Source organism: Periplaneta americana, chromosome 10, assembly GCF_040183065.1.
Source record: "Periplaneta americana isolate PAMFEO1 chromosome 10, P.americana_PAMFEO1_priV1, whole genome shotgun sequence".
Lineage (NCBI taxonomy): Eukaryota > Metazoa > Arthropoda > Insecta > Blattodea > Blattidae > Periplaneta > Periplaneta americana.
Genome location: NC_091126.1, coordinates 108,008,626 through 108,028,354, shown reverse-complemented (window position 1 = coordinate 108,028,354; position 19,729 = coordinate 108,008,626).

Here is a 19,729-nt window from a genome sequence, read left to right as displayed (position 1 = left end):
TTAGTTTGTCCTATTTTCACTCACCCACTTCATATTTATTGTTATTTCATTTTTCATTTATGTACATTGTTATTTATTATTGTTAATTATATTTGTTTTAAAATTCACACTATTCATTTCTAAAAGTCTTCCACTGCGCACATCCAATCCTTCCAATGTGCCGTCCACCTGGCGAAAGCAGCCAATATAAGAAAGATAAAGAGGAGGAGTGGATGATCGTACCGTCGCCGCCCTCCACCACACATTACAAAAAGAGTGAATGAATGATGGAAATGGAAGGAGAAACATTTAAAAGGTACGAGAGAAAACATCCTTACAGGGGAACATGAGATTAAGAAGAACTGTTGGCTAATTGTCTCATTCCGAACTTCGCCGTTCCTTATGAAGGAATGTCTATTTGCCGGACTGCCGCGAAAACACACCCAATTAACCGATGACAACTCTTCTTCACTGTTTCTGACCCTCTTTCTCACCACTATATAATCTCATCACGCGAGGAAGTTCTATGTAAGACGAATGTCGCGATGAGCCCTAAAAGGAATGGGGAAGGACCTACATTCCATTCTCCATAAAGACACCGGTATTCTCCTTTCGAGACAATTGACTATTACCGTTTCGTTGCCTAGACTTCGACCATCTCACCTCTTCGTTGCATTTTCTATCACCTCTTGGTCAGCTCGTTGTGCTTCTCCCCCCGTATGTTGTAGCTAATAAGTTACGTTCATTTAAGGCTTTCTCCTTAGACATTTTCTATAGGTCCTTCAATGGAGCAGCGAAACTCGAAGTGAGACAAGTGGCCAACAGGCTTTGAGCTCACATAATAAGTTTTTCACAGCCTCAACTCCCTTGCAAGGACGTGTTTTCACGTACATTTAAAGTTTCTCCTCCCATTTCCCTCTCATCATTCATTCGTTCAGAGAAGTTCCATGATGAGCTAAACTTGCCAACTGTCGACGAGTTCATTGCTCGACTGGCTAGGAACCTGTAAACGGCAGCTCGTGCCAGTCCCAACCCGCTCATATCTGGCTTCCGCCAGTATGATCCTGGATTACGGCGAATATACCAGACAGGACCATTAGCCATACTCTTGAGACAGGAGGACAGGAAGGCAGATGTCACTGAAAGGTTTAGGTAGATGAACACTCATTCCTTAATATATCGACTTGAATAAAGCAACCGCTGTGGAATGACCTTGTTCTAACTCGGGCTATAATAGAAGCTATTCGTACACTCTTACACATCGAAGGAGTCACCAAATAGCCAATTGGCTAGAGTCCTGAATTGAGACAATTCATCAAGCTCATTGAGTCATAACTCAATAGTCACCTCACCTAATAGCCAATTGGCTGGTTAGCAGAATGTTAGTCCATTCCTAATGTGGTCGTGATTTTACGTTTTTCCATTTATATGTTTGTCCTGCATCAAATTTTGTCCACAAATCTTTCGTCCATGTCGTTTTAGTATTATGTGAAATTTTGTTCTATACATATTTTGTCCTTACCTGATTTAGTCTAAATTCATTTACTTGAAATTTTCGTAGCTCTATTTATTACAAAAAAATCACTGAAATAAAACATTACATTTATTTTCAGTTATTTCAAACAACAAAGATCATGCATTCATCGCACCTATTTCTTAGAAAGTGTAATTTCCGTCTTTAATTTCCATCTTCGGTGTTCTGCGCGTTGCTGTGTAATTTCATTACAGGTTAAATTACATTTGACCGATTCTCACATTGCCAATATATCCTGGTTCGAACCTTATTATAAGAATGGTGATGATAACAGTAGCCGTCGTTTATGAGCAGTGGTTTGTTCCTTTTTGAAGTTATTACTTTGGGATCCATACCTGATAATTTTAAGTAGTGTAGTGATTTTGTAACGCAGTTTTACTCCTAGTTGAGTGTTAGGGAAGGCCGTATGACCTTAACTGTGCCAGGTTAAATGAACCATTATTATTAATAATAATAATATTATTATTATTATTATTATTATTATTATTAAGTAAAATTAATATATACATTTCCCTAGCAACACTTGTCCATTTTTGAGTTCTCCATTATTTGGTATTATATTGTTGGCATCTGTTTAAAATGTGCTTCTAGTATCTGAATATCCAAAATCAATCACGATTGGACAATATGTATATTGGACTAAATTTTTGTGCACTAAAAATGCTTGGACGAAATTTACTGTTGGAAGAAAATGCTATGGACTTTTTCCACTGGACTTAAATGTGTTGGTCATAGAAATTTGGACGAAATGTTGTATTGGACGAAAATGTTTGGACAAACATTCTTGAAAGCAATAGGCTAGTACCCTATAGACCAATGGTATTGAATCTATGCTACGTGTACTCCCAGGAGTACGTGGGGTTGTCTCAAGATGTATTTATCCCATTGATTCAATGACTACGTATGTAAAAATGACATATTTCATTATATATGTTTATAATTATTGCAGTTTATGTATTTTCATTGTTTTCTGTTATTTCTCACATAATTACAGTGCAGTTCAGGGGTACTAAAGTAAAAAAAAAGAAGTATGTTGGGAGTACGATAGCAAACAAGTTTGAATACTACTGCTGTAGCTGACGGAATCCTAATTTTAGAGGCACCAATGAGCCAATTGGCTATTCCCCTAAATTCAGACAACTCACCAGGCCATAATAATTACATTCTCCCCACAACTGACAGCCAATTGGCTAGTCTCTTAATACGAGACAACTCATCCTGCCTAAGGTTTTTGCGTGGTATTCCTAAGGCATTGAGGCGAATTTCGGGATGAGCCCTAAAAGAAATGAGCCACGTATCTACACCCCCTCTCCATAAAGATTCCGGTATTTTTCCAAACTTACATTCGACATTTATTACTCACACGAGCAAGGTTACTCGACTCAACTCGCATTTCGAAAGGACACATCTTTCAATGTGCAGACTTACAACTCCCGGAGCTCTTGCCTAGCCTTGAACACCTCACCTGTTACACTAGCGAGTTAACTCGAATGCACTTGCACCACGAAAGACTAAATGACTTTCAATGTGCAAACTTACACCTCCCGGTGTTTCTTCTTCCGACCCTGCAGTCAGTTCGTTATGCTGCCCCCCTCCCCAGTATTTTGTAGCGAATAGGTTACGTTCATTTCCGGTTTTCCCTCTTTCGAAATTTTCTAGAGCTCCTTAAGTGAGACAAGTGGCCAACAGTCTTGGAGTTCATATATTCAGTCTGTCACAGCCCCATCTCCCACGCAAGGACGTGTTGCGTTCCTATAAAGTTTCTCTTCCCATTTACTTCTCCCTTTCATTCATTCATTCATTATTTCATTCATTCATTCATTCATTCATTCCATCTTAATTAGCGTGTCTTACGCCACACCCTTCCCGTTATTTGGTAGCTATTAGGTTACGTCCATTTTCGGCTTTTTCCCCCTTCATGATTTTCTAGAGATCCTTCAGTGGAGCAGCGAAGCCCGGAGTGAGAGTGCGGCCAACATGCATGGATCTCACGTATTCAGTTTTTCACAGCCCCAAACTCCTTTGCAAAGACGCTTTTTCGCGTACCTTTATAGTTTATTCTCCCATTTCCCTCACTTCTAATTCAATTCACTCCATCTTAAACACTTGACGTCCACACCTGTGGAGTAACGGTCAGCGCGTCTGGCTGCGAAACCAGGTGGCCCGGGTTCGAATCCCGGTCGGGGCAAGTTACCTGGTTGAGGTTTTTCCGGGGTTTTCCCTCAACCCAATACGAGCAAATGCTGGGTAACTTTCGGTGCTGAACCCCGGACTCATTTCACCGGCATTATCACCTTCATATAATTCAGACGCTAAATAACCTAGATGTTGATACAGCGTCGTAAAATAACCCAATAAATAAATAAATAAACACTTGACCTCAGCGTTGACTGTCGCAGAGTATACACTTATGAGGATCAGTGGAAGTGGAAAGGCGGCATACTGCAACAGTACACCGATGCAGGTCTGCCCTTTACTAGGAACGAGCGGAAACATATTCTGAGACTTCAATGAGCGGCTTAACTTGGAATCGACTCGAAGAGGTTCAGGCAGAAACTGGTGTCTTTTAAGACACCACTGTCTTAGCGAAATCCACTCGGACACTCTAAAAGTGCAGATGTATTGGACAACGAGGCGCATCGGCACAAGTGAGCGGAAGAAAGAAGAAATCCGCGCAGCCCACGGAGAACTGCGCGCTCTAACTATCCTAGACCGGGCGTGTCTCGGTCGGGATTTAGGTCCTCCTGAGGGGTTCCTATAAATCCTTGGCCCCTACGCAGTGCAGGCTCCCTGCTAAGGACTGATTCCGTGTGTTACCGGTGCCTTTACTCTGTGACTGACACTGGTCCAGGAGAAACTACACTTCTTAAGGCTAGAGCAAATAATCGACTCAAACACATTCCCGTCATCACCGGACAGGTACTGAGTTATACGTAGCGCCAGATTAGTGTCACTACGCTAGAAAGTAGAGCTAAGGACATGAGACCCTTTGACCTAGACAATACTATACAGCGGGTAATGGTGCTCACCAACCCTGAAAGTCACACCACTACCTATGTCATCACACAGTCCAATCCACCTACTGAAAAGAGAGTCAGGATGGCGATATTGCGATTGGAAGTTGGGATTTAAAACCCGCGGGCCGAATCTGTGGATTCAAACCTAAGCTTCGGCAAATCATTATATGTGTGCTTCCTGGACTGTTGGGACTGCCCGCTGCTAGGAAAGTCTCTAATACAGCATCACAGGCTCATAATGTAGCCGGTCCTTCTGGATAAGGCAAAAGGAAGTGGAGGCCAGTTGGCTCCAAAACTTGCGGTCCTGTCAGCACACAGACTAGTGTGTCTGTCAGTCAGAACCTTGCTTCCAAGACTTCTATGAAGCAAGCAAAGAAGGCCGAGTGGGATTCGGAGAACGCAGGAAATTCTGCACCCGCGAATGATAGTGACGTAGCAAATCAGGAATCACATGCTCCAAAGTCACAAACAGAACTTACCATAATCCCTCCTACCCCTGAATCACAACAGAAGGTAAGCAATGGTAATATGATAGTAGAAAAAGGCAGTTCCTCTTCCCCACCACACAACCTTCCTCGTGGAGAGTGGGAGCGAGGATGCAAACCCTGAGGCTGATTACGAATCTGCCTTTACAAAGAAGAGAGAATTATATTATATTATTATATTATCACGCCGGGTTTACAGGTTCCCTAGGCCGACATAGGATAGAATTTAGAGACAGACATTTCCCATTGACCCTCGTCTCCTAGGGGCGAGACAGCTGTATAAGTGTCCCCTCTTAAGAGCTATGACAATTTATTTAAGTTCCTTAAGGAGAAGAAAGTAGATTTCAACATTCTACGTCATAAGGAGGAGAAGCCGCTCCGTTATATCCTCATGGGAGTAGAAATCCATACCACGGAGGACAATATCAATGGTGCGCTTGACTTTCAGAACATTCATGTCTTGAAGATGACACGGATGTAGAGTAGAGTCAAGAAAGACCAAACTCACTATGGTCATCGTGCACGTCCCTGACGACAAAATATACAGGAGAGCAGATGATGAACTTCAGGCATGTGTGCATGATGAGAGTGAAGATGGGGGAATATGTCACGGAACGACGCCCACTTCAGTGCGCTCGTTGCCAGTGGTGTTAACACAGGAAGGCTAGCTGTAAGCTAATCCCCAGTGCCGAGCTTGCATAGGACCTGTTCTCAAAGACAAGAGCTAGAAGGCGGACCATTTTCTCGAAAGATGTACCCTCATTGGTCGCGCTCATAATACGGGAATACTCTGTGGCGCTTAGAGTCTGGGATGCCACTGAGGTGACAAATCGAGCGGCCCTCAGGAGGACGGCTGAACTCGAGGAGCGACGCGCTGATCAATATGAATGGCTTCGTCAGAAGGAGCTGGAACGTGCTGCAAGGCAGAAGGAGCTGGAACGTGCTGCTAGGCAGAAGCAGCTGTTCTTGGAACAGCATCAGCTCAACCGTCAACCGGCTCAGCCTTCTCAGTGCGACTCGATATTACTTCTCAAACAGGTAGACAGCGACAAGAGCAGCAGCCTGCCACATTAGACGTGCATTAGCAGCCTGCCCGAATTGAAAGGCAACAGCAGGAGTCTACCTACGTTAACAGGCAACAGCAGAAACAGTTTACCTGAGCGGATAGCCAACAGCAACAGCAGCAGTCTGGTTAGGGAGACAGGCAATAGCGACAGCAGCAGCCTACTACAGAGCCTACTATAGGAGCTGAGGTTCCCCGATTTGTTCAACCGTGTAGCACAAGGTTCCTATATAGTTTCTCCAGTAGCCAGGACTCCCAGTAACGACCCCCTACCCCAGCCCCATAAGCGCAATAATAAAATGAACAACGGTAATTTCAGAGCCACCATGGTGTATGTACCCAATATTTCTCCTGCGGCAACCACAAAGTCGACAGCTATGCTTTCCATCACTGGCACTGCAGCTGAGGACAACTTTGAGCAATTCACGCAATATGATCAGACAATGAAAACGATCGGTCTTCGCCTGGATGTTAACGCAATCCTCGATAATGTCACAAATATTCTACTACGTTTCTTCCAGGATCTATAGGCTGTCCTTCCCGAGCTCATGAATCTCATCCGATTCATGGTAAGAGGTAATGACCATAAGTCATAAAGGAGTGACTAAACTGTGCATTTGAAACGCCAAAAACCTTGGGCAGGAGAGTTAGGGTTTGTTTTGGACGCCAGTAACATAGACTTAGCGCTATTCCTGAAATCCAATCAAAATTTTAGTTACGCTGGACTTAAGATTTATAGACATGATAGACTAGACTGGGAGGGGGGGGTGTAGCAGTGGTTGTTCGCAGGTCGATCTATCACTGTGAGTATCTCCTACCTAGGCTAGAGTCATTAGAGGCAGTGGCAATTAGAGTCAACATAGGTAGAGCCCCCTTTCTACTTGTGGTTGCATACTGCCTATCAAATACTCTAACAGACCGGAATCTAAATTTAGTTGAAAGTCTTGTTGACAGATTCATAACAGGCAGTGACTTCTGTGCGAAGCACCATAGTGGGAATTGCAGGCACCGTAATCACCAGGGTGATATATTATTTCTAAATTCTTCAGATAAAAAAATAAAAAATAATGAGTACATGGTGCTGGTTCCCTATAAGCCAACGCATGTATTAGATTTTTCCAATCAGGATCCGGAAATTTTAGATATATCTCTGGTGAAAAATCTCGCCACCTAGTCGATACGGCGATCCATGCTGAGAAATTCCGATATAATACGGCGGACGAAGTGCTCTTCACGGACCAGGTGGCCGCTATGCTTCCACCAATCCACCCAGTCACTCCGGAAGGGGTAGATAGATCAGTTAGGGAACTTATGGAGTGCCTTAGAAAAGCAATGGATTCTGCCACACAAAAACGGTCTCAACAACTGGGACGAATGTAGCTTCCTGTACATATTAGAGACCTAATAATCGCCAGAAGCAGAGTTAAGACTTTGTGGGAGCGTACTAGAATAGATGTGTATAGAGCAGAAATGGACCGTTTTCGCAGACTCATTTGCGAGGCACTCTACAAGCAAGCTGTGGGAGACTCGGAACTCCTCCATTGCGGCGCTGGACACCCTCAACCCATTATATATCTGAAGGGTATCGCGTATTTTCTCCAAACCGCCATAGCCATAGCCCTCTGTTGAAAATAACACCAAATCTCACAACTTTTCCTCGAAGGAAAAGAAACAGCATTGGCAGATATATTGGAGGCCGCATTTCTTCCGGTTAATGAAAGTTTGAATTCCTCCACACTTTGGGTTTTTGAAGACCCTTTACGAAACTTTCTCAGCAGGGACACGGAAGTCGGGATACGACCAATTAACAGACGAGATCGCCCGCTCGACATCTCAAACCTTACATGGCTGGAGGTGCCGACGGTATCCAGGGAATAGTAATGCAGCATCCCTCTTATTCAGCTATGACGTCTCAAACCTTACAAGGCTGGAAGTGTCGACGGTATCCAGGGAATAGTAATGCAGCATCCCTCTTATTCAGCTATGACGCGCATTGCAGACATTATTAACAACATTATATTAATCAATCACTATCTCAACCTGTGGAAAGAGGCTCATGTGGTCGTCTTCCCAAAACCCGGCAAGGATAAGCCTGATCCAGGAAACTATAGGCCCATTAGTGTCCTCAGTTCTCTCAGCAAACTGACGGAGCAGATTATCTACAGGACGATTCGCGAGGAAAGGTAAAAAATTTAGGATGTGAATTCTGAAGTCATTGTGAGTCAAAAAGTTCATATGAATATAGGTCCGTTTTCGAACGTTTACGGAGATATGGCTCTTCGATTTCACAAAAACTTCTGAGATTCCATTGTACTAACTCGCATTTAGGGACAGATAACGGACAAATTTAAAGTTTATATTCACGTATGCATACATACATACTATTCTAGAAATCAGAATCGATGCTTTCGCACATTTTCAAAGGTATCTCCTTCTGCTTCAATGCACTGTTGCGCTCGGGCGTGAATCGCTCTCGTCGCTCGGGAGAGTTGCTCGTGGCTGTTCTTTATACCACATCCAAAATACGGTCGATTAGCGCCTCTCTCGTTTCTCCCTTCCTTTGCTACACCAAATATTTCATCCAACCCCATAGACAGTAAATACTCTTCGATTCGTTCGTTCTGTTCGGAAAGCATCGTTCATATTCAGCAACGGCACGCAAAGAACTTCCATGGCACAAACTATAAACATACACAACATCAACGTATTCTGTAGTCGAAAATTTATTAGGCAACTTGAAAAACACAACTTAACACTTCCGATAACTGTACCTGTATAACTACTGTAATGTAGGTAGCTGACTGAACTGCCGTGAACTTATAAGTGATACTGTGTTTGTATTATGTGCGGGTTCTATGTCATTACCAGACTTCGGTCTAGGGTCACCGATTCGCGAAACCGAAGCTTGGAACGCACGGAGTATATGTGACGTCATGATCCATGGGGTGAGATGGCATTGTGAGAGTACAGTTGGTTTCGTAACAAATTACATTACCGCATTTCTCATTCTGCTTGGCGTGGGTTCTTGCAATCACCATACGTACTTGAGATCCTATGTGTAAAGTAGTATATTTTATTTCTTTCCATTTATTTATTTGATTATTTGTACATGCATATTTGTGTTACTGTTAATTTAGCCGTTTTATAATTCAAACTACTGAGGAACATGTCGAAAATTAAGAGGACCAAGCGTATCCTTCAAAACGAACTTATAGAGAAGTTCGGGTAGGAATAATTTTTTATTAAAGGAAAAAAACACTGAATTTTGGAAATTTTGTAAAAGAGTATAAGGACAGAAAGAACTCGACTCTTTCAAAAACAGTGTAATAGTAAAAGATACATGGAAAATATTTAATTATACAGTCAAAACTGGCCTTCACCATCAAAATGAGACAAAGAACATCAAAAAAGAAATTCATCGAGATTTGTGTATAATAATGTTGGTACATGTCAACATCCTTTTCAAAAAATATTTCAAAGCGTTTCTTGAAAGAAGATATTTTGAGTGAAAGTAGGAGATACTTTTTTTTTGATACCTTGCGAATGTACCTTGTAATTCAGTGCGTTGAATTGTAAAGAAATGTATTTATGTAAGTACTGTTTATTTTTTTTATTTTCTTCTCACATACAAATGCTTATTTTATATTGTTAAAACTTTTACAGTATAATGTAAATTGAAACATGTAATGTTAAGCAATTATTTTTTGTACTAATAATGCACTGTATACATTATATTTGTAAACGTAAACATTTATTTTGTGTCTTACTGTGACTGAATATTTACCTGTTGAGGCGAGGAGAAGCTGTACTTTCAATCTCCCATTTCCCTCGATCTACGTAACACAGCGATCCGTGCGTTCGTAACTTAACGCGTTTCGGTACCCTGATCCGAACTCTGGTCATTACATCAGACAAGGACAGGCGATTGAATATTTGTAATGCCCCACCACCAGGTTTGTTTCTCTTAACTACATCGCTCACAATGCAGATTCCAATGTTACGTCATTCATTGCGATCGGTGACCTTGTCTCACGTCAGCAGCTATGGTAACGTCCGATTCACATTGGGGCGAGACCTTTTACTAAAAAAAATGCATCTAGCTCCGCCATCGTTCGAAAACGGACCTATGTTCATATGAACTTTTTCACTCAAAATGACCTAAGATATCGAATCCTAAATGTTTTTCCTTTCCTCATGAATCACTCTGTATAGACGTCTCGTGATAATAGTTCAGCCACAAATCAGGTACGAACAGTATAAGAGCGGGAATATCACCCGTGAGAGCTCTTGATATGCTAGTGTTTAATCACCCTAGCATTTAACTAAATAAATGCACGGAGTCAAGTACATCTCATAGACATGTATATATGTGAAGATGGAGAATACACACATGTAATGATTTATCAAGACCACCTGAGAAAATTTGTCATAGAATTTTAGTCTAAAACTGCGGCTGAATTTTCTCACAAATTTGTTGGTATCTGTGTTTATTTGGAGTACCAAGTATACTACAATCCGATATTGGCCGTGAATTTGCTTCTAATGTGATTAAGAACTGAAAGATAAATTTTTTAAATTAAGTTTTATTCAACAACGCTCGCAACCGCTGAGGTTATATCAGCGTCGCCGATGTGCCGGAATTTTGTCCCGCAGGAATTCTTTCACACGCCAGTAAATTTGCCGACATGAGCCTGTCGCATTTAATCACACTTAAATGTCATTTACCTGTTATGCTTTATTTAAAGACGCTCGCAACTGCAGAGGTTATATCAGCGTCGCCGGCGTGCCGGAATTTTGTCCCGTAAAAGTGTATGCCAGTAAATCTACTGACATGAGGCTGTCACATTTGAGCACACTTAAATGCCATCGACCTGGCCCGGGATCGATCCCGCAACCTCGGGCATAGAAGGCCAGCGCTATACCAACTGAGCCAACCAGGCCGACTCGGGCATAGAAGGCCAGCGCAATACCAACTGCACCACCTCACGAAGCCTTGACCTACCTCTCAGGGATTACTTTTCTTCTTTTGGAATCTTAAGAGTGACCAGTGATTCTTTGCGTTTTCCTTTTAATTTGCTCCGAGTCGTCTTTCCTTCTTTGTGGCGACCTTGACCTGGGAACTTCAGTTTAATGAAAATTTTCTCCACTTGTCATCAATAGCATGGCTGATGATGAGTCAACCCTTCCCGAATTTAGTAGTGGAGCATTCTGTAGTAATGCTCTGTCATTATAATGAACAGATACTGAGGCATCTACATCAGTACTTGCTTCGAAATGTAAATCAAATTACTTGTAATAATTATTCATAATAGTAAATCTTCTTTATTTACTATCTTATTTTGTTATTAATACAATACTCCTTTTTCATGAATAGAAAGATATCATATTATACTTTCGTATAAAAATACAGCAAAATTTGCTAATTTCATAACAAAAAAAATAGTACTGGTAACATTAAAACCGCTAATAATAAATACGAGACTAGTACATCCACGAATGAGTATACAAACTCATGTCAGTGAGAGTGTTAAATTGTAAAATTTAATTGTAGGAGGAAAAAGAGAGAGAAAATATGAAGTAAGTGGTAGTCAACATAAAAGTTGCTTCAACATTTACATTCTGAACGTTCACACTGATTTTCTCTCTGTTGTCAAGATGCTTTCCAGCTTCATTTTTAGGTAAGTATTCAGTATATTATGGTAGCGATATATTCTTTAAAGATGTGAGTGCTGGTTCTTCGCTTATTAAGTTATTACTGGAGTACGGATGTTTAGATCGTTAAAATGTAATTTAGGTGCCTAAAATAGGCTTAAAAGTGTAGGAAATAGTCTCTAAAGAATTGGAAATAGGTTATAACAAAAAATAATGTTTTCTTTAAAACATTTTTCAAATCATTAGGAATTCACTTTTAGAATTTAATAATTTTAAATGTTTATATACCGTTACCACCACTACTAGAACTACAAGAACAACACATATACAACTAGTTATACATAAACTAAACAATGAAATATGAAAAATATGTTTTAGACATAAATTCCGTATACAAACAAGTCAAATACAATCAATTTTTACCATGCCTTGTCCATTAATGTCCATTATTACTTTCACAATAAATTACCAATACATTTTCCAAATTATCAATTAAAAACAATGTCGTCTCTCATTCAACACAAATTTGTATGTTCCACATCCACTGAAGTAACAGGAGCGTATTTCAATTTTGACACTAGATGGACAGGAATGTTACACTGTAAATCTGTGTTCTTCCCTGTTAGGATATCTGAAGCAGTACGCAGGTCCTTCAGTCCTACATTTCTCTTCAGAACTTGCTCCAGTTCATCCCGTACTTTATTTCCAACAGAACCAGGAACACTTTTGATTCTTTCTTGCATATCATGAAATATTTCCATTTGTTCATATAGTGGTTTTTCTGCTGCTTCCGGTGATGCAATGACGTGCACTAGGAAAAATGAAATGTCACATTAAAAATGCTTTGTCTCTCTGAATACCAGAATCTTCTAGCACTTTCTTTGCAGAAACAGTGCTTGCAGTCTCATCTTCTAGACTTGAAACAACATCGTGCACTTTACTAATATGATCGTTGTAGTATTCTGCAGCTTTCAACCATGTTCCCCAGCAGGTTATTACAGGTTCTAGTGGCAGAGAGACTTTGGGCAATTTCTCAAGGAAAATCTGAACGCCTGTTGATGCCTTGACGAAAACTTTTTTCACAGTAGAAATCAATTTATTTACATTTGGACTTTTAACCTGATATGCTCTGTGACACGATTAACGCACACTGAAAAATACATTTTGGAATTTAAAATATAATTTTTTAAAGTAAGAATGGGTGTTTTGACCTATTAGAAATAAAACATACTTAATAGGTCAAAATAGACTTTATCGTCAAAATAGGCACTTTTAGGTGCTATTAAAATATCAATTTTAGGCATAGTTTCATATGAAACGTGTCCTTGCAAGTTTCTATGAACTTATCTTTTAAGGATTAAAAGAGGTTTTTACCTAAAATGCGAAGTCTAGTTATTAGATTTAGAGATGAACTGTCTGACATCGATTTTCAACCGACATACAAAATTAAATCTGAATTTAAACGTTTAATGTCTTCAAGTCTGACCAGCTAGCATTATCCTTATATATTTGTTTCGTGTATTTTTAATATACGTTAAGACTATTTTTTCACATAGATTAATTTAATACCACAAAAACTACAGTTGTGAAGTTTATTATAACGCACAAACACAGAATAAAAATGTGAGTAACAATACTGATATTTTCCACTATAGCAGGGCTGGGCACATTACGTGATTCTGAGAAACGAGCGCTGTGTGCTTTAAAGAGCGCGTCTTGCGAGCGCTGTGACGTAAGCATACTGTACGTCATTCAGTATCGGTGCAGTGGTGGCTCTGCAGTATGAAACGAACTTTGAAGACGGAGCTTCCGCTCATACACTAAAGCGGCCCGTTACTCCCAATGCTTTTAATGTATCATGGGAGTAGTTCTTTTTGGTAGGGAGCAGTGGATTAGCAAAGCGTTTAATTTGGCTTAAAACACTCCAACTGATTAAGAAGTTCAATATCCAACGACATTATTCTTTACAACATGCTGCTGAATATGACAAATATGTTGGTAATGAACGCCATAAATTAATACAACTTAAAGAAAATGTTTCTCAGGTACATTATATTAGAGTATCTATTTGATATTTACATTGCATTATAAGTTATTATACGCTCAGTAATATATAATTTTAAATTATACAAGTACAGTATTATGATATATCATAATATAGTATATTACAGTTCATGATATATCATATCATATCATATCATATCATATCATATCATATCATATCATATCATATCATATCATATCATATCATATATCATGAACTGTAATACACTATACTATGATATATCACAATACTTGTATAATTTAAAATTATATATTACTAAATGTACTATAATAACTTATAATGCAATATAAATATCGAATAGATACTCTAATATAATGTACAGTTACCCTGAAAAAGAATGAGACGATTCTTGGTCGTCGGAAGTTAAAGTTCTACAGCGCGGTTCACTCGATATCGACGTAGGGATACATAACATGACAGATAGTACAAGAATTGTTACAAGGACCACAACAAGGACAAGGACCAGAATAAGGATCACGAAGAAGACTGCCATTTAAGGCCAGGATTTCACAACATAGCTCGAGTCCCAAAATATCATTGCTTCACTGTACCGAATGGCAAATGCCTGCTAAGGGATCTACATTCTGGACTGCTGCTATCACTGTCTTGTCTCGGTAGCTCATATAGTAGCGTGCCGGTTCTATTGTATAACCGAAACGTCTCGTGTTCGATCCCAGGTAAAACTTTTTTTTATTGAGGTGTAATTAATTTGTTCAGAGTTCCTCGACTGTCTAATTCGTCGAAAAATATGGAATAATTTATGCCCGATTTCTGGGTCTTACAAGTGGGCTGAACCTCGTCAAAAAAAATAAATCTTACTTGGAAGTTAAAAGTATTCTTCCTCAAACAAAAATCATAAGAAACAAAAAGAGACCTGTTAACTTAAAATCTTGTCCACATGCCATCAGCTTCTATTACAGCTCTAAGTCGATCCGGCATGGATGTCACGAGATTGTGGAATAAGTTCTGATCCCCGGCGAGATCTTCCCAGGTGTCAACAACTTGATCCCACAATTCGTCTCGATTTCGAGGGCGTCGGTGGGCATAGGTGGCTATCCTTCTCTTTTTCAATTCCGCCCATAAATTTTCGATGACATTCAAATCAGGTGACTTCGGAGGCCAATTAATGATTTCGATCTCGGGTCTCCTTTGAAACCATCTTTGAATGCTTGCAGCATAGTGCACGGGATGGTTATCCTGCTGGAACAGCAATGTTCCTTCGGGAAAACGTTCTCGGGCGGAGGGAAGGAATATATTTTCCAGAATGTGCTCGTAAGTTTCCGCATTAAACCGGCCATCGATGCGTTCTATAACGCCAGGTCCATCGTAAGACATCCACCCCCAACACGATATGCTAAAGCGCCCCGATCTTTCACGTCGGTGCACATAGCGCTGATCATGTCGGAGACCATCCTCACGATAGACACGGACAGGACCTTCGTAATCACTCGAGATGGTTGTTTCGTCGGAGAAAATTACATTTCTCCAATCGAAATCCACTCGATTGGTAGCGAAGGCAAGACGGTCGATAGCTTGTACTTCCCCCAATATTTCCATTTGCGCAGCCCTCCGGCTCCTAATACCGCGGTTCCTCAACCTGCTGATCACAGTCTGTGAAGAGCCGGGAAAGTTAGATGCTGCTCTTATTTCGTTAGCAGTCAGAAAGGGGTCCTGTCGAACTGTCTCGAATAAAAGAGCATCCTCTTCCAATGAAGAAATCCGCGGACGCCCAGGAATAGGGCGATTTTCGACCTCCCCAAAATTTTGGTAACGATGAACCCATCTCACGGCTGTACTTCCAGGAACACCGACCAAACGGCCAGCAGATCTAGCCCCATATCCAGCCTCAACTAGAGCTATAACTCGCTGTCTCATGTCACGTCGGTTCGCCATTACGATGAGAAATGAGAGATGACGATAATACTTTAATGTAGACAATGACTATTTAACATGATATAGGATTATTGAAATAAGAGGCATCTTGCATAGTAAGAGTTAATAAATCAACCCTAAATTAAATATCTAAATAACAGGATATAACAGGAAGTCCAATTGTTGCGAAACTAATCAAATTAAATCTAATTACATTAAATAAACAAACCCCAAGTTATGACACCACATTGCTACAGCTACATTGTATGTTATTAACATAAGCATTGAATAGGTCCGTGGTTGTGCGTTGGACGACAAAACCAAACATCGAAAGTTCGAATCTTGCTGAGGAATGTAACTTCTTGCTTTTTATAATGTAAATCAGACTTCTAACTACAATCATTCATATTTCTTATATTATTTATTAATACTCATAGCCAACATTGAATTTGTAAAGAAAAGACTTTAGAAATCTCATATGGAATTTGTGATCTGTAGTGACATAAACATAGATTATCTCTCGGAACTTTTCCGTAAAAGTAAATTAAATTCACTCCTTGAAACTGGAAACCTTATTCGTAGGGTCATTTTCCCATAGCATACAAGCTGAAGTAACACAGCCATTGATAAACGTTTTGTACACAGAATTAGACTGAATTCCTATTCGACAGAACCTATAATCAATGGCTTGTCTGACCATGATAAACAAATCCTATGTGTTTCCAATGTCACTGAACAATTTCAAAATATTAATTTAAAAACTAAGAAAGGATCGTAATTGCTGTATCTAGTGATTATTTACATTTATGTCTACAAAATGAATCTTGGAAAAACATATATGATATTGGTACTACTGATATTAAGAGTAAGTATATTGAATTTTTCACTTAATTTCATAATCACTTCAGTGGATGTTCTCCACTCAATGTTGTGAAAAAATTCAAAAGTTAAAACATGTAGATAACGCAGGGACTTCAAAATCTCATGTATTAAAAAGAAGAATCTATATGTAATGCGTTGCAATGTAATGATCTTCATGTTCTTAAATACTGCAAGAAGTACAGTGTAATTTATAAAAAATTATGAAAGAGGGAAATAGAATATATTTGAGTAGAAAAGTACAAAATTCAGATAATGCAATTAAACCTATTCGTAATATTATTAAATTTAAACTTGTAGATATCCTAAGAAAGAAAATATTTTTTCATTAAAACCAATGATTATAAAGTAGAGGATCCCAAATCTATTGCAAATTCTTTTAACGTATTATAGTATATAGTACAGAAATATTATTGATAACTTAAACATTCAAGATTTTGCAAAAGATACTGCAATTGGTTACTTAACAGATGTATTTAATAATTATTATTAATATATGTAATTAGTCAATAACTGCAACAGTGCTTATACATTCAATCATAACATGAATAAAATTGAATGCAAACACGTAGATAAAATAGTTAAAATTAACTGCAGGGGTGAGAATGAAATAGTCCAAAGCCATAGTTTTAACAAAAATTGTTTTTTGCGAGTGGATTTCTTACACATATGGGAAAGCTATTAATAAATTATTGTAATAATTACTCAACAAATGACATAGCCTAAGGACTCTAAACCTTTGTAAAAGTTTGTCTATTATTATATATTTTTTTGAATTTCATTTTAATTGTTAGTTTTTAATATATATGCATTTACATTGTATATATGTGTGTGTATAAATGCATTCATTAGATTAACGTTTATAATATTATAACTCGTAATTTTGTATTGTTTGCGATCATTAACACTTAATCTCAGGACTTTGTAAAACTATATTTCAACGTGACTTAGCTATTTCAACGTTATTTAGACAAAAAAAATTGTTGTGTAGACTAAGAATCGAACTCGCACTCTTCTACACAACACGCAGAAGTCTTACCGTCTGAGCTATGGAAACGACATGAAAGGTTTCCTTTCTGTGCGGAGTGTCGATCTAGTCATGTAGGTCCATTGTCGATTTAACTACACGATTTATAATAATAATAATAATAATAATAATAATAATAATAATAATAATAATAATAATAATGATTTATTTAACCTGGCAGAGTTAAGGCCGTACGGCCTTCTCTAACACTCAACCAGGAGTAAAAACTGCGTTATAGAAACACTACAAATTTACAAAGTACACACAAAACTGAATAAGATAATAATAATAAAATGTAAACAACAAGTAAGAAGAAATCAGACATAATATATAACATACAGAAAGAAAGAAAAAAAAAAGCATAATAAAATGTCAACAGCAGGTCAAAAATAAATGAGGCCTACAAAGTATAAAAAAATAAGAATTATTGATAATAATAATAATAATAATAATAATAATAATAATAGAATAGTAATGATAACAATAATGATAATAATAATATTAATAATAATAATAATAATAAATAAAATAATAATAATAACAGGCCTAATAGCAATAATAATACTAATAGTAGTAATACAATAGTGCAGTACAAAGCATACAATGAATACAACATTTTTAAGTATACACAGTAAGGAAAATTATGTTTATATATAGCTCAACTTATCACATTAGAGATATACCATTATCGGAAAATATGAGAACAAAAATATAAAATAAGTTAAATATCACTAGAACATAAAAAAAAAATTGTGAATACGTGGAAACATGCAATACAACACTTGTCATAATAGTAAGTTAGTTTGGCAACTCGTCATAAGATAATTTTCTAACTTGGATTTGAAAGATTTCAATGTTCGGCAGCCCTTGACTTCAGGCGGCAGAGAGTTCCAGTGACGAGAGGTCACTTATCTTTTATTTACGTAATATTATCATATTTTTTGCAGTTTTTTAATTGAATTTCGGAACGATGCTAGTAACAAACCAAATAGCCTGAATTTAAGTAACTCAATATTCGTTATCTTGTGTATCGGTGCTCTGGTCTCCGATCATGCGCAGTGTCTTACATCTGAGACTTAGGAATATTCAATCGTCTCACCCTTTTCCAGGGAAACTGTACCTGAGACGCATGGTTTTTTAAGTTGTATTAATTTATGGTCATATCATATCATATCATATCATATCATATCATATCATATCATATCATATCATATATATTATGTCATATATCATATCATGTCATATCATATCATATCATATCATATCATATCATATCATATCATATCATATCATATCATATCATATCATATCACATCATATCATATCATATCATATCATATCATATCATATCATATCACATCATGTCATGTCATATCACATCATATCATACCATATATATTATATTATATTATATTATATTATATTATATTATATTATATTATATTATATTATATTATATTATATTATATATTATGTATTAACAGGATGATAATAATGCACTTAGTAAATCGGCTATGAGAATTAGCTACAAAATTTTCCACGAAATTGCAATGGAATTGAAAACATTCAACGAAGGTGAATTCATCAAGCGATGTTTAATTATATTGCAGATGAACTCTGTCTACAGCAAGTAGGGGAAGTGGAAGCCATACGCCTGTCTCGTAGAACCGTGGTGAGGAGATTGCAGTATGTGCGTATGGGTTATGTAAATAAGCCGAATGATTTGTGTGTGTGCACAGAGTGAAGTTTATTTCATTAAATTAATAAGAGTGTTATAAATTCTGTAATGTACAATGGATTGATGTAATATTCTTATAAACTATTATGTACTGACAGACTGAATGACTAGAAAAACCGTCGCTCTTGTTATATTAATGCAGGGAAGGTAGCTGTAATACGAGTCCGCCACTGCATGAGCGTTCTGCTCTGGCTTGGAATTGAAGTGCCTTGCGGAGCGAGAGCAGCTCTGGCCGGATAGGTTGAGCCGCTCTCATGCCCGACCCTGCACTATAGCCTAGATCATATATGTAACAGATAACTCCTCGCTACGTTAAAATCGGCAGCACTTTGAAGAGAACAACCGCCAGGATCGCCACCCATCCGCCGTAAACGAACACGAGATGGCAGCACAGTCGCTAATGCAATTCAAATGGGTA